The sequence below is a fragment of the Rhinatrema bivittatum genome, chromosome 2, assembly GCF_901001135.1.
Source record: "Rhinatrema bivittatum chromosome 2, aRhiBiv1.1, whole genome shotgun sequence".
Lineage (NCBI taxonomy): Eukaryota > Metazoa > Chordata > Amphibia > Gymnophiona > Rhinatrematidae > Rhinatrema > Rhinatrema bivittatum.
Genome location: NC_042616.1, coordinates 571,943,417 through 571,959,218, shown reverse-complemented (window position 1 = coordinate 571,959,218; position 15,802 = coordinate 571,943,417). Strand labels below are relative to the sequence as shown.

The 15,802-nt window shown below is 44.0% G+C and overlaps 1 protein-coding gene across 1 annotated transcript in view; it reads right to left on the bottom strand.

Annotated features, from left to right (window-relative positions):
- SPIRE1 (spire type actin nucleation factor 1) overlaps positions 1–15,802 on the bottom strand; it is a 472,800-nt gene that overhangs the window by 139,736 nt on the left and 317,262 nt on the right. The gene's annotated exons all lie outside the window — the stretch shown is intronic.

The window sequence follows — 15,802 nt, the reverse complement described above, 5'->3', positions numbered from 1 at the left end:
CCCCAACCAAATGTGCCTGATACTTCACTTTCAATGCATATCCAGCATGGCTCTCTGCTTCTACAGCAGGGGAGAAGAAAAAAAAAAAAAAAAAAAAAACCAACAAGAGCTGTACAACATAGTCTAGGTAAAACAAATAAGCATGGGTGTAGCTTGCTTATCGCGGCGGTTACTGCCCCTACTACCCCTAACTAATCAAGCTAGATATTTCACCTGCATGCAGCTCCATCACTGCTCTCTACATTAATGGTGGGGGTGGAAGGGGAATAGAACAAGGAGCTAAGAGTAACAGATAAGAATGAGAGAAAAAATGTGTGAGGCTTGCTGGGCAGACTGGATGGGCCATTCGGTCTTCTTCTGCCGTCATTTCTATGTTTCTATGTTTCTATGTTACTATAATGATATTGCTATAAAATGCAGTATAGTAAAAGCAGAAAAGAACAAATATAATTATCAGGATACCATTCTTTAATTGGCAACACTAAGCTTAAAGCTATCAAGGGAAAAATAAATTTAAAAGTTTATAAAATAATAGTTAAATGACAAAGAAGAGATTACTGTGTGTTTTCTAACACTGAATAACATACAGTATCACTGGGTTGATAAGGAGACATTTAAAAACTGGCTATGTGGATTCGTTTTCTGAAGCAAACAGCCCAAATACAAATCTGTACATGTTTCTTTACAGCACCATAACTATGCATGAAACTGAACAAACAGCCACAGGGGCCAGAGAAAGCAAAGTTGCTTACCTGTGACAGGGGTTCTCCATGGACAGCAGCACAAATTAGTCATATAAGTGGAATGACGTCATCCAACAGCGTGGTTCAGAGAAGTTAACTCACACACAACTCTTGAAGCCTAAAAGTCTTTTGAGTATGTGCAGGACTTCCCATGTTGCCATCCCTGCGCGAGTACCTTTAGTTATTCCCTAGCTGAGCTTCAGGAGGTAGGAGGGTTTGTGTTGCTGATTTGTGCTGCTGTCCACAGAGAACCCCTGTCAGAAGTAAGCAATTTCATTTTCTCCATGAACAAACAGCACAAACAGTCACACAAGTGACAGAAGGCTTGGGGTTAACCTGCACAGAGTGGCAATTGTTACTACCCTTAATTTAAAAAAACAAACAAAAAAAAAAAAACCAACTTACTGGGTAGACTAGATGGACCATTTTGGTTTTCATCTGCCATCATTCATTATGTTACATGGGGATTTCCTAGCTAAGGACTACAGAAAACATTGTTCCTTTTTTTTTTTTTTTTTTGCAGACCATAATTGAAAGGAAAGTTGACGTTGTTAACCATACAAAGTTTGAACAGTTTGACCAAACTTGCTATCATTATGGGATTCTTGTTCTAAACAGTAGTGCTTTGTAAAAGTGTGAACAGATGACTATGTAGCTGCCTTACAGATGTCCTGAACTGAAGCTTATCCTAAGCAGTAGTTCTTAAGTGTTTTGCTGTTACTCTCTGTAGAAGAGGGATCTTAGCCTTTCAATATCAGAAGGAAATACACTGCGATAGTCATGAATTTGTTTCTTTATTGGACACCCTGTATTATTAGTAGGTTAAGACAGAAATAACTGGGAAGATTTTCTATACAGTTTTGTCCTTTCCATATAGAGTAGTAACACTCTTCTGCAGTACAAGGTACGACAAGTCTGCTCCGCTGAGGAACCATGAGGTTTTGGAAAGAAAGTTGGAAGATGAATGGATTGGTTGAAAAGAAATAGAGAAACCACCTTAAACAAAAATTTGGGGTGGATTCTGAAAATAACTATTTGGAAATATTTGTGTGTAAGGTGGGTATGTTACCAATGCTGAAACTCACTTATTCTTTGTGCTGATGTTATGGCTATGAGAAAAAGAAGTTTCCAAGTCGTTCATTTAACTTCTGTGGTTGCTAAGGGTTCAAAAGGAGATCTCATAAGTTGTGTAAGAACTAGGTTTAGATCCCATCATGTAGGCAATATTTTTAACGATGGCTTTAGATGAAATAAACTTTTTATAAACTTAAAATCTAAAAGCATTTGAAATATAGAAATTCCTTGCCTATACTGATAAGCAGCAATTATGCTTAAATTAATTCTTACTGAGTTTGAGTTCAATACTGAATTGGAAAAATGGCAAAGGTATTGAAGTATAAAAGATATAGATCATGCGAACGGATCTTCTTTGACCTTAGAACACTAAGCTGAAAACTTTCTCCATTTAAAATTATAAGATATTATTGTGAAAGGTTTTCTAGTAGCCAAAATCACTTCTTTTACCTCGGATGAGAATGGTAAACCCATTACTATATTACCTTCAACATCCATGCTGTGAGTGCCAGAGTTTTTAGGTTTGGATGAAGAAGAGATCCTTTGAACTGAGCTAAAAGATAAAGAAGAATCAGAAGATATCAGGGTAACCATAATTGGCAAGGTCAAAAAGGTGCTATTAGTATTGTATCCTTGTTTCTTCTTAGCTTTAACAATGTTTTGGTAATTAGAGGTATCCGGGGAAAAGAATACAAGACCTTTTCCCCAATGTATGAAAAACGTGTTGTGGGCATTAGCTTAGAGTGATGGCCTCTTCAAACATAACAGAGGAAGTTTGTGGTTGCCTGGTTATACAAAAAGTCTCTGATTTGTTCCTCTTTTTTTTTTTTTTTTTTTTAAAGGTTTGTACTATTATGGGATGCAGAGACAAGTCATGTGGTTGAAGTCGATGACAGAGTGCTTTGTTAGAATATCATTCTTACTTGTGAGATACAGCACTGTCATTCTAACTCCCCTTTGAGAAGTCCAGTTCCAAATTCTTACTGATTCCATGCATAAAGATTTTGAAGTTGTACCTCCCTGCTTGTTTATATAAAATATACCCACTTGATTTTCTGTTTGAATTTGGATTAATGAGTTCTTAATCCAATTTTCAAATACTAGGAAAGCATTGTATATCGCTCTGAGTTCCAATAAATTGATGTAGTGCTTTGTTTGTTTGGACCAGGTTCGAGTACAAATACTGTCTAGGTGAGGCCCGTTCCCCCATCCTAGAGGCAAAGCACCTGTAGTTATGATACACTGAATCTCTGGCAGATGAAAAGGAAGTCCGCTCAGAAAGTTTAAGGGCTTAGTCCACCATCTTATTGATCTCAAGATTTTTTGTTACAGATAATCCCTTGGATAATGGATGGAGATACTGATTCCAATTCAATTTTAGGTACCATTGTGCTTCTCTCATTCATAATCTTGGCAGTGGAGTTTCATGCACCATGGCTGCCATGTTTCCCCACATTTGAATATAAAATCTTGCTGTCACCAAAGGACAGCTGGATACTGGTTAGGTTGTTCAGCTCTGAGAACAAACAGCTGAGGGGGAATATAAATGAAGTCTATAAAATCATGAATGGAATAGACAGAGGCATGAGATGTATTACTGTTTGGGATTTGCCAGGTACTTGGTAAGCTGGATTGGCCACTGTTGGAAACAGGATACTGGGCTTGATGTATCCTCAGTCTGACCTAGTATGGCAAGTCTTATGCTCTTAAGAATTAGGTTGATTAGACTGTGCATTCTTTTGGCGGGAAGGGAATGCCTTTAAATTCCAGATTTCCGATTCACATTAGATGAGATTTTTTTCTCATATACAATAGATCCTAATGTGGTTAATGTCTTGATTATCACGCATACATTCTTCTTGGATTGAGTGAAGGATCTGTTTGATATGAGCCAATCATTTAAGTTAGTGTTTCCCAACATTTTTAGTGTTGTGGCACACTGGGCACAGGATTCATTTCTTCGTGGTACACCACCAGCTTCACAATCATCATTTTCTTTTCCCTATTACTCCACATCTGGCATTATCACCATCCCTTTCCTTCTACCCCTTGCTATCATCACTGTCCCTTTCCTTTCCCCCACCCCTAGCACCACTTTCTCTTCCTTCAACCCCGTAGCATCATTATCACCGTAACCTTTTCTTTCTTCTCCACCAACCTGGCATCAACCTCCTTTACTTCTCTCTCCACACCCCCTGGCATCATCATCTTCTTTTCCTTTCCCCTGACATCATCATTTTCTCTTCCCCACACCCTGGCATCATCACCATCCCTTTCCTGCCACCCTCCTAGCATCATCACTATCATCCCTCTCTTGCCACTCATATGACATCACCACCACCTACTCTACCCTCTCCCTTCACCCTTCTGACATCATCACTACGTTCTCTACCCTTTCTTCTGACATCACCTTATTTCCTTCCCTTTCCCGGAACCCCTCTCCCTCCAAACTCTGGCATTATCACTGCTTTTTCTTCTTTCACCCTACATCCCCTGGCAACATCACCACCTTATCTTCCCTCTTCCCTGCCATCACCACCACTTTTACTTTCCTTTCTCTCCACCCCTATGGCATCATCATTACCACCTTCTCTTCCCTTTCCCTCCATCCTTTGGCATCACCTTCTTTTCTCTCTCACGGCATCATTACCACCTTCCCTCTCCCCCAACCCTTCTCCCATCACCCACCTGACATCACCACTTTTTCTTCCCTTCCCTCTCTCTCTACCTTCTCTTCCCTCTTCCTTGACATCATTATCTTCTTCCCTTCTCTCTCCCTCTGCTCCCTGGAATTATCCTCACTTTCTCTTCCCTTCCCACCACCCCTCTGGCATCATCATCTTAATCTTCCCTTTCCTTTTACCCCTCTGGTATATCATCAACTCCCTTGTCCAGCCACCCAGCCCCTTTAGCTCATCCCCAACAGCTGCAAATGAAAACTCATAGTGCTAGACTTTAACCTTGATTCCAATGGCACTGGAGGCCCAAAGAAGTAGGAGGAAACTTCCAATTCCAATAAAAGAAAATATTCAATTGCGGGGGGGGGGGGGGGGGGGGGGTTGGAAAGGGGAGAGAATGAGGAGATGAAACCAATTAAAAACACAAACTCTCCTCTTTCTGGAATCATTTTCATAAGGTTCTACAGTCTCTAACGATAGCATCATGGATCCTGTGTGCCTAACACTGTTTCATTCTTTGACCTACTGTCAGAATCAATGGTATAATAATGATAATGCCTGTTATCACAGAATCTATGAAAATCATCACACACCTTATTACAATCTTACTACTAAAGGCACAAGACTAGAACAATCATCCCAAGGGTCTCTACCTAAAAGCTATAAATTTACTGCATCTAGTAATAATATCTATGTGATGAAGAATGCATTCAGCAGGCCACGCGCCACTTTTTCCTTGGTGCATTTATTTATTTTATTTTAAAGTATTTGTTACCCACCCCTCCTATTAGTTCAGGGCCAGGTGCAATAGAACATACATAATCGATAAAATAAGCAAAGTAATCAAACTACTTAGTAGAGAGGTCCAATTTAAAGTTGTCTTTCTGGTTCACAAAATGCTCTGCCAAGATGCTTTACCTTGGATGAACTCAATATTGTGACTTACAACCCTACTCAAGCAGAGTACACCCCAAAGAGGACTGTTGGATGTTCCTTCAGTTGGCATGTGTGCCTTTCAGAGACTTGCAACAGGGCTTTCTTTGTTACTGGCCCCACCCTTTGGAATTCACTGTTGATAGCTTTGCAATTAACTATATGTACAAAAACATTTAAAAAAATGCTCAAGACATTTGCTTTCTCTGACATGGCTTGATGAATAGTCAGATGGCATAATGAGGTTTTTGACTGACGAAATCTAGTTGCCTTGTTGATTGATCTATGCTATTTTATGTTTGAATATCGACCGCAGTGTTTTCAGTCACTGGAAGAACAGTCAAACTTTCCACATTTTTTATTTGAACATCTTGTAAGGTCTTAAGAACAGGTATAGCCTTTGCTTGTTTTTGAAGCTGGATAAATGTTGATACCTCTGGAAGTCTTCCATTTCTTAGTCTGTCAAGTTGGAAAGGGATATTCTCCATCATTTTCTGTTGGAAAGCTGGATACATCAAATCTCCCAGAGGTATACTACTACTTTGAGGCTCTGGTAATAAAGGGATTCTGCTAGTGCATGCAAGGAATCTGAATTATGCGAATGGTCAGAATCCTCGTAACCCAGAGCTATTATAGGTGGTTTCCTTGAAATAGAATGAACATTATCTTGACTAGAAACTTGTGACATGATCCTCTCCAATACTGGTGTATGAAAAATATTTGGTGAGGATGTTGATGGTATAGGTTTAGTCATATTACTTTACAAAGTCTTCCCACATCTGAACAACACCTCTGGAAATAGGGGTATGGAAAGCCCTGGCATTGCTCTCTATGCAGGAGTCAAAAACCGGAAGCAGGGCCTGGCTGAGGAGCTGCTTGCGACTTTTTTTTTCGTATCTGACGAGACTGGGTCTTTCGAAAGGTCTCGTGGAACGAGTCCTAGACAGTGGTGGATAGGACTTCTTTTGACGGAAGAATGACTTTTTAGCATCCTTCCTGAATGGCTGCTTGGAGGCATACTTAGAAGGCATCAGAGAGAGCTGTCTCAGGGTCTCATGATGGTCCTTGAGTTCTGCCATCGTTCGTTGAATCTGTTCGCCGAACAGATTGTCTCCTACACAGGGCAGGTCAGACAATCTATCCTGCACTTCAGGGCGAAGGTCCGAAGACTTGAGCCAGGCCTATCTTCTCGCAGAGATAGCAGCTGCAGATATCCTGGTACCAGGGTCAAAGATATCGTAAGATGATCTTATCTCTTGCTTGCCCACCTCAAAACCCTTGTTTACTAGGGTTTGGAGCTGATCTTGAAATTGCTGAGGCAAGGAGTCTGTCAAATATTATATCTGCTTAAATAAGACCCTGTTGTATTGGGTCATATAGAGCTGATAAGAGGCGATTCGAGAGATGAGCATTGAGCCCTGGAAGACACGGCGACCAATGGCATCTAGAAAATTTTGCTCCTTGCCTAGGGGAAAGGAAGTGTGAGGTTTTGATCTCTTTGCCCTCTTTTGGGCAGATTCCATGATGACAGAGTGGTGATCCAATTGAGATTTTTGAAAACCTAGGGCTGACTGTACCAAATAAGTGGTGTCAGCCTTCCTGTTGACTGGAGCAACAGAGCCAGGGTGTTCCCAGTTCTTTTTGAGGAGATCCAGAAGAATAGGGATGAAGATTATTTCCTTGGGAGCATCCAGGAATTGCAACAACTCCATCATTTGGTGCCTGTCATCTTGCTCGGTCTGTAATTGGAAGGGAACCAATTCAGACATCTCCTTCACAAAGTTTATGAAGGAAAGGTCCCCTGGAGGAGAACGCTTTCTGTTTTCAGAAGGAGAAGGTGGTGAAGGCAAGTCATCGGTGTCTGGTGAAGAATCATCTGTCCAGGTATCGTAGGGATCGGCATCTGCCCCTCTAGGAGCCCTAAGGGGATGGGACGGTGGAATCCCTGAAGGTCCTGGACTAGGCTCTGAAGGAATCGAAGGAATAATTGGAGGCACCGATGAAGCCATTGATGAATGGATCAATGGTGCAGACAGACGTATCAGCATCGATGGCTGAGGCATCGGTATGACTCCCGATGGAGGGATGCGGAACAGTGTTTCCCTTCCCGATGACAAGGTAAGCGGCGAGGGCACTGGAGCCATCGGTGACCCGGGATACATCGGTGGAAAAGCGGCAATGAGCGCTTCCATTTTCGAGAGCAGTGGTGGAATCGGGTCAGCGGTCTGATCCATGATCGGTACCCAGTGTTGGTGCCGGAGGAACTTTGAGTCGATGCATCGCCTTGTCAATGGCCTCCTGAACCAGCCGGTCCAGTTCTTCTAGGAGACCTGGAGCAAGCAGCCCCGGCTCCAGAACAGAAGAAGGAGGCAGAAGTATAGCAGGAGGGACCACCATTAAAGGCGAAGTCTCTGCTCCCAATCCCCTTTCGGGTGAGGGTTGCCTCGGTGACCCAGTCACCGAAAAGGTCGGTGCCTTTTCTGGACGGGGTTTCTTCGATGGCGGCTCGGAAGATGGCGAGGTCGATGATTTCGCTCCCTCGATGGTCCAAGTCTTTTGATGTCGAGGCAATGTCGCTCTCTACGACCCCCTCGGTCCTGAGGGGGAGTAGAGGGAGTTGAAGGCCGAGAAGTCGTCGATGCCGGATGGTCACCGGCCGGTAGTCGATACTGGCACGAAGTTGACTTTGCCGGTTCTGACGACGTCGATGCAATAGTTGGCGTCGGGGTTTGAGCATGGAAGAGAAGTTCCATCTTCTCCATTCTGGCCTTGCGACCTTTTGGTGTCATTTGGGCACATTTGGTGCAGGTCAGGACATCGTGCTCACATCAGAGACACATTACACAGACCTTATGAGGGTCTGTTATGGACATGGTGCGATTGCAGTCCAAGCACAGACGGAACCCCGATGCCATGGCCATGAAAAACTAGAGCTGCGGTACGGTCGATGGCCAGGAGGCCGCGAGGGCCAAACTCAACGGGAATCGATCAAAAATGGGTAAAAACTTACCGGAGTACCGTGGAGTCAAAAATTTGAAGGAGGGACCCCTGTGGGGTATAAAACTTTTTAATAATTCCGTGAGGAAAATTCCTGTCAGGAATCTCTGTGGAGCTCCTTAACCGCGTGGCTACTGCTGCGTGGAAAAAAGACTGAAGGGGGACCCCTGCTGGTTGCAGGGTTAGTGCCATCCTGGGCATGCCCAGTAGGTGCCAGTCAAAGTTCTAGAAACTTTGACAAAAGTGTTCCGTGATTGAGCTCCATCCTGCGATGTCACCCATATGTGAGGACTACCATCCTGCTTGTCCTGTGAGAAAGATGGTTTTACATAAAATAAAGAGGTCTTCACAAATAAGGGTGGGTATGCCAAGTCTTTTCAAAAAAGGGCTCAGCTTTAATCTATGATCTCATTGCTGATTAGGCCCAGATTTAGGCATAGGCAGTTAACCAACTGAGTAGGGCACCAAATTCTGAAGTGCCGAATATCCAGGCCAAAGAGGATCTTGCTTCTGCTTGCTTTAGGGCCATGTTCTAGCACAACTTCTTAGGGGTACACTCTCCTTATGGACACCAAAATCTTAAATTTGGCCCTGCTGTTCATGATTTAACATGCTTCATTTACTTCTTGTTTAAAAACATATTATTAAAAATAAAAACCAACTTCCAAAGCAGCAGGGTCAGGCTCAATTTTTAGCTGAGGGACTGAAACAGTCATTAAACTCTTTGGGTATGTGCTTGTTCCAGGTATTTTTTTTTCCTGATCTTTGCAGTTGTTTGCCTTAAGGGCATCAGACTTCAAACAGATTTGAAGAAATTGTTACATTTGTTGCTTTTGGGCTTACATGTATCCAGATGCCAGTAGTCTGTGGTTTTCAGGTATTTTTTTTAAATGGTTATCTTTATGCATGCCACAGCCTCAAATCTTTTATTATCTGCTGCACCCTTTTCTATATTTATGATATCCTTGTACAATTTTCTGTTCTAGCTTGTTAGTTTTCCAGATCTCATTTAAAAAAACTGTAGAACAAGAACTAACCCTCCAAGGACCAGATTCACTCATCATCTTTCCTCAGACACCCAGCAGAAGGAAAGCCCAAGTGTGTAGATGTGATGCACATGCTATTTACTGAACACTTCCTTGCTTCTGGGATGTCGAACATCCTGCAACTCCAGGCTTAGGTATATTATATTTCCAGCTCCTCTTTTTCCCATGCCTTCTGCCAGTTCTGTTTCACTTTAGACTGACTGAGTCTATGCCTCATTACTTTAGACTCAGCTTAATGAAGCACATAAAATGATCAGCTAGTTAAGACAAATTCATCCTAATCACTTTGAGATTGGTTCCTTTGCATCTCCTGCACAGTACCTGTAAGCACCGCAAAGAAAGTTACAGTAGTATTGCTCTCAATATTGCTCCTTCATTTCTATATTATACTGTTTCAATAAGGGGTGAAAACCCTTCACTCTAACATCCCATAAGCCATGATGCTGAAATAGTCCCCACAGAGCAACTATTAAGTATATATTGCTCCAAGGTGCATCTTTGCTCCTGCACCACAATTGTGAATCAATTCCAGTCACTTCAGAGTGGCACAGTTTTTTTACATTTTCATTTACAATAGTTCAAACAAAAAGCAGTGAAAAGGTAAAGAGATGGCTGACCGCGTGCTAGTGCACTGTCATGCAGGGTCCCAGATTTGATTCTCAGGTCAAGTCTTCCTCTTTTTAGACCAGCTGGGGATGCTCCCAAGGCAGTGTTTGGGATGTGCATTAACAGGTCGATTTTAAATCCCCAGTGCGTGCAAATACTGGAACACATGTGCATATTTTCCAAGCAGCCCAGCAACACATGTATCTCCCAGTACGCGCGGAAGAGCCAGGTTCCTAAAAAAGGGCAGGCCGGGGGAGAGGGCTGTCCCAGTGAAATATGCGCCAGCAGCCGGCTGGCATGCAGAACTTACTTCTGCTCATGAGTAGGTAAGTTTTAAAACAAAAAAATTTAGGTGAGCTGGGGGGGGGGGGGGGGAGGTAGGGGTCGGGGCAGGGAGCAGAAAAGGGAGGGAGGATAGTTAGGGGGTTAGGGAACTGGGGAAGGCTTGATCACATCGTGTGCATGTTATAAAATTGGTGCTTCCTTTTTAAAATTTACCTTTGTTTTGCTTTTATTACTCTTACTTGCATATAAAATGTATATGCTTATTTACACGCATAAAAACAATTTCATACATACATAGAAGTACACGACAATACATTTTATGCATGCAAGAAGACAAAACTAACTAGAATCCCCCCAAACCAAGAAAAATGAAAAGCAGAGTTGCTTACCTGTAACAGGTGTTCTCCCAGGACAGCAGAATGTTAGTCCTCACATATGGGTGACATCATCAGATGGAGCCCTGTCACGGAACACTTTTGTCAAAGTTTCTAGAACTTTGACTGGCCCACTGAGCATGCCCAGCATGGCACTAACCCTGTAGCCACCAGGGTTCCCCTTGTCTCGTTTGTAGCAAAAGTAGGAGCGAAAAATAAAATAAGAAAACGTAAGCGAACCCAACTCTGCAGGGTGGCGGGTAGGTATCGTGAGGACTAACATCCTGCTGTCCTGGGAGAACACCTGTTACAGGTAAGCATCTCTGCTTTCTCCCAAGACAAGCAGGATGGTAGTCCTCACATATGGGTGAATAGCGAGCTACAGGCTGCCTCAGAAGAATCCAGGCAAGCAGCACCCAACATGTGCAACAAGCACAACAACTGGGGTGCTGTTGGCACCAATGTGGCAACCTGAATTTCACAACGGGTCATGGTAGATGAGTTGGGTTTGTTATACTGATTATAAAATGTTAAGAACAGATAGCCCAAAGGCAGAGTACTGTCGTTCGGCCTTGTACATGTAATAGTGGGTTGCAAAGGGTGGAGAGAATTCCATCCTGCAAGTGTGCAGATGTTGGCAGCCGGTAACGAACAGAAGAGTGTTACTGACTTTGCTATGGTCGTGACGAAATGCCTTCATTCGTCTTGGACGTGGAAGGTTTGCTTGTTGATGGAAAAATGTAACGCATGGTGCAGAGTAATGAAGATGGTTGCACATCCACTACAACTCTAGGTTTGTTTTATTAAAGGGACAAAGAGTTGGGTGGAGGTTTGATGGAATGCAGAGTGTGCATATAAAATGTAAGTGCACTCCCATGGTTCAAGATATGTAAAGTCGAGCAATCAAGTGAGTGTACCAACATGGAAGAGTATGGATGGAGTTAGATGGAATCAGTTACCTTCAATAAAGGAATGTAGGTGAGTGTGGAGAAAAACCATGTCATGGAGTAAGTAACGTTGGGTTGGGTGAGTTGCCACGAAAGGTCGTAACACCGATTCTACGAATATAATGGTTAGAAGGAACAATGAGGTTCCTTGTTAAGTAATTTAGTTTGCAGGAACATAGTGTAAGCTCGACAGTGTAGTGCTATACCATGACCTGTGGCCATAGAAGAAGCTGAAGAGATACGCTTGTTACAATCAACTCACCAAGGGTGGAACTATTATGGGGCATCCCTCATATTTATTTATTTGGAATATAGGAAAAAATAGCACTGAAGTGAATGCAAGTTCACGAGGTGCTATAATAGCATATAAGTGCAATGTGGACATGAAGGGATTAAATCTTCAATGTGTAGAACATGGTAAACTCTTCCATTAAGAATTTGTTATTGAAGGCTGCTGTGAAGTTACAAGGACTTGAGAGACAACAGTAGAGGGATGGAAAGTCAACTTGCCGCCAGCTAAATTGTCCATGATTGTCATGGAGCTTTTGTCCTGGTGTAGCTTCACAAGAGTCTCGCTAAGAGCAGCGTTTGAAAGCATGCGTTTAGCAGACCTATATTTCAGGGCCAGGTGAAGTCCCTGTGGTGGGAGCAGAAGCATCCATTCTGCAATTTAGGGTGGACGCAAGAACCGATGGTTAGTTGACGGTATCAGTATAGAATTCTGCTTGCAACAATGGGATCTCAGTATCACTTGTTGTACTGGAAATGTTGGGTTAGTCTGTTGTCCAGTGCAGTCACTGTGCGTGCCAGAAGTGGTGCGCAGCACAATGGAGTGCCATATGGCGTAGGCTCAAATTTATGTAGTCTTCTGGCAAAGCCGAGAAGAGCTCGAGTTGCATTGTGCGTTCACTCTTTGGAATGGAAAGTGGTGGTCTACGAGAATGAAGACCATCCTGCTAGAGAGGTTGGACAGAGTGAGTGCACAATTATTAGGGATAACAGTTTGGCTTCTTGTGAAGCCTAGATCAGCTCTCTAAGAGGAGAGATAAGTATGTGATATCGCATGGGATCTTTGGTAGGTGATTAAAAATCCCAGAGAGTATAGGAGTCATATAATGAGTTAACAGAGTCAAAGTGCCATGTCTGGACTGGCTGTTATAGGACAGTTGTCCAGATACGAAACCTGGAATTGACTCTGAGGAGTAGTGGAGCAGCCACTACTGCCAAGCTCTTTAGGAACAGTAGTGCGTATATGCAATGGACTCATATTTATGAAAGTCCAGAGAGTAGATCCATTCTCATTGAATAGCAGAGGAAGCCTGGTGCCAAAGGATATAAATAAAAGGTATATGTTCATAAGGAGATGTTTATAGGGCACTGAAGTGCAGAAGAAGTTGGCGTCTGTCTTTTTTTTTTTTTTAATTTCGTAAATACGTGAAGCAGAACCTTTTCCCTTGCTGGTTCAGGGAACTGGTAAATGGTTCTGAGACACCAAAGGTACGGTGCTCACTGCTTCACGCTGAAAAGGTGGAAACTTTATGGTTTCCTACGGAATTCAAGGGAGAAATTGAACTGCTCTCTGGAAGAATTTAGAATGTAGCCGAAGGAGCAGCCTGTGAAGCTGGCTGCGCTCTAGGTGTCCTTACTTGTCGTGTAGTTCCCCTCTGAAGAGCTCTAGCCCCTCGAGTATGGGACGCAGGGGGATAATACCTGTGTGGTCTGTAAAATTGTTTCCTGACGTCCCCTCGTGTTCCCCTATTGGCTTCGGAGGGAACATCTGGGGAAACAAGAGGACAACTGACGCAGGGTCTCATGATAGTCTTAATTGGGCCACTGAGTCTTGAATCTTGTCCCCGATCAGGTTGTCTCCTGTACAGGGAAGATCCACAAGCTTATCTTGTACTTCTGGGCGTAGATCTGAAGCTTTAAACCAGGCCCAGTGTCTAGCACTGATGCCTGCTGCTGAGACTCTAGATGCTATTTCAAACGAGTCATAAGCAGCTCTGACCTTGTGCTTGCCTGCTTCTAGTCCTTTCTGTAGAATGGAAGTTAGGGACTCTTGTTGCTGTGGTAAAGTTTCAGCAATTTCTTGCACAGATTTCTGTTGAATTGGGTCATATACAGTTGATATGCCGCTATTCGTGCTATCAACATTGATCCCTGAAAGACTCTGCGTCCCAATGCATCCAATGCTTTCTGGTCCTTACCAGGGGGAGAAGAGGAATGTGGACTACAGAGTGGTGGGGCAATTGACTTTTCTGAAAGCCTGGAGCTTGTTGCACCAGGTATGTTGCATCAGCCTTCTTGTTGACTGGTGGTACAGTACCTGGGTGGTCCCAGAGTCGGTGTAGAAGATCCAGAAGTACTTCATATACTGATATCACCATTATTTCCTTTGGAGGATCCACAAATTGCAGAACCTCCCAACATTTGATGGCGAGCATCTGCCTCCATAACTATTTAATAAGTTTTATATACCTTCATTAAGACAAGCCATCATAACGGTTCACAAATTAAAGCACACAGATACAACAACAAACAACAACAAATGTGGTTATAAAACTAATGGAAAAGGAATAGTTTCTGACATCTCCTTGACAAAACTGGGAAAGGAGAGGTCTTCTGGAGAAGAACACCGCCTCTCTTCCAGGGGTGAGAGCTATGAGAGCAATTCCTTGGAAGTATGTGAAGAGTCATCGGAGGATTCACCTTCCCAAGGATTATAGGGGGTTTCCCCTTCTCCTTGTGGATCTGCTGAAGTAGGAAGTACGTTGAATCGAAGAGGGCGGGAGGTAATCGATGGATGGCAGAATGGCTTCTACGGAGGCTGTATTGGCATCGATGGAACCGGTGCTGGCCTCGATGGAACCAGTGTTGGCATGGATGGCATAGAAGAAAATGAGGTATGCTTAGGCCTCGATATCCCCAATGGTTCTGGTGTGGGTTCCGGCAACGGTGGCTCCCATGGAGGGATTTGGCCGGGAACCATCTCATCTTCCTCCGAGGAACCCGGTATAGGAATTGGGACCTGCAGAGGCCTCGATGGATGACTCAGTGCCAACGTATCAGATGACATAGGATGAGTCGATACAGTACCGATGAGCGTATCTAGGCGCTCAAAAAGTGGGGCAAACATTGAGGGCGCCAAGTCCGGTGTCTGTATGGGGGCCGGCACCAGTGGCGAATGGAAGCCTCAAAGGGCTTTTAGTACTACCTCTTGGACCATTTCGTCCAATTCTCCCTTTGAGGCTGGCATAGATTGCACTGTGCCTGGGGTTGGAGGCAGGCTAGGCGTTACTGTCGCCTCCACAGAGGTCTGTGGAGGCTCAGTACCTAGCACCAATATTGGTGGGGAATGCCTCGGGGACCTGGGTCCAGGGAGGATGGGGGCTCCTCTCCCTGGGTCTTCTTCGCAGGCGGCTCGATGGCCATCGGTACCGCTGCGGGATCAGTGCTGGCACCAGTCGGAGACGAATGTTGGTGCCGATGTTTCCCTCGACGCTCGGCCTGGTCTTTCTCCGGCGCAGAGGATGATGAAGTCAATGTCTTCGAGGGCGTTTGTGATGGACGGTCACCCGCTCCTCGATGCTGTTGGCTATGTGTCTCTGAAGTCGATGGACCCTTTTTAGTCGGCAGTACCCAAGTTGGAGACGATGGAGCAGCGCGCTTTGAACCAAAGAGCTGCGCCATTTTCTCCAATCGAGCACAGTGTCCTTTAGAGGTCATCTGTGCACAGCTCGGGCATTGATGGACCTCGTGCAAGGACCCTAAGCACAAAACACCAATTTCGTGCGGGTCCGTTAAGGTCATGGTCCTCGGACATTCGGGCTTTTTCTAAATCCCGCCATTACAAAAATTGGCGCGCGTGAGGTCGATTGTCGTCGAGCACCGGAAGAAATGCCGCCAGGAAATGACCACAAACAAGGGGAATACACTTACTGAGCACCTGAGGGATGGTTCGTGATGGGGGACCCTGGTGAGGGCACTTAACATGAAGATAAACTTCAAAAGTTCTGTGGAAAAGTTGTGAAAAAAGTTCTCACAGAGCTCCTAACCACAAGGCAACTGCTGTGCGGAAAAAAAAAGGGGGACCCCTGGTGGCTACAGGGTTAGTGCCAT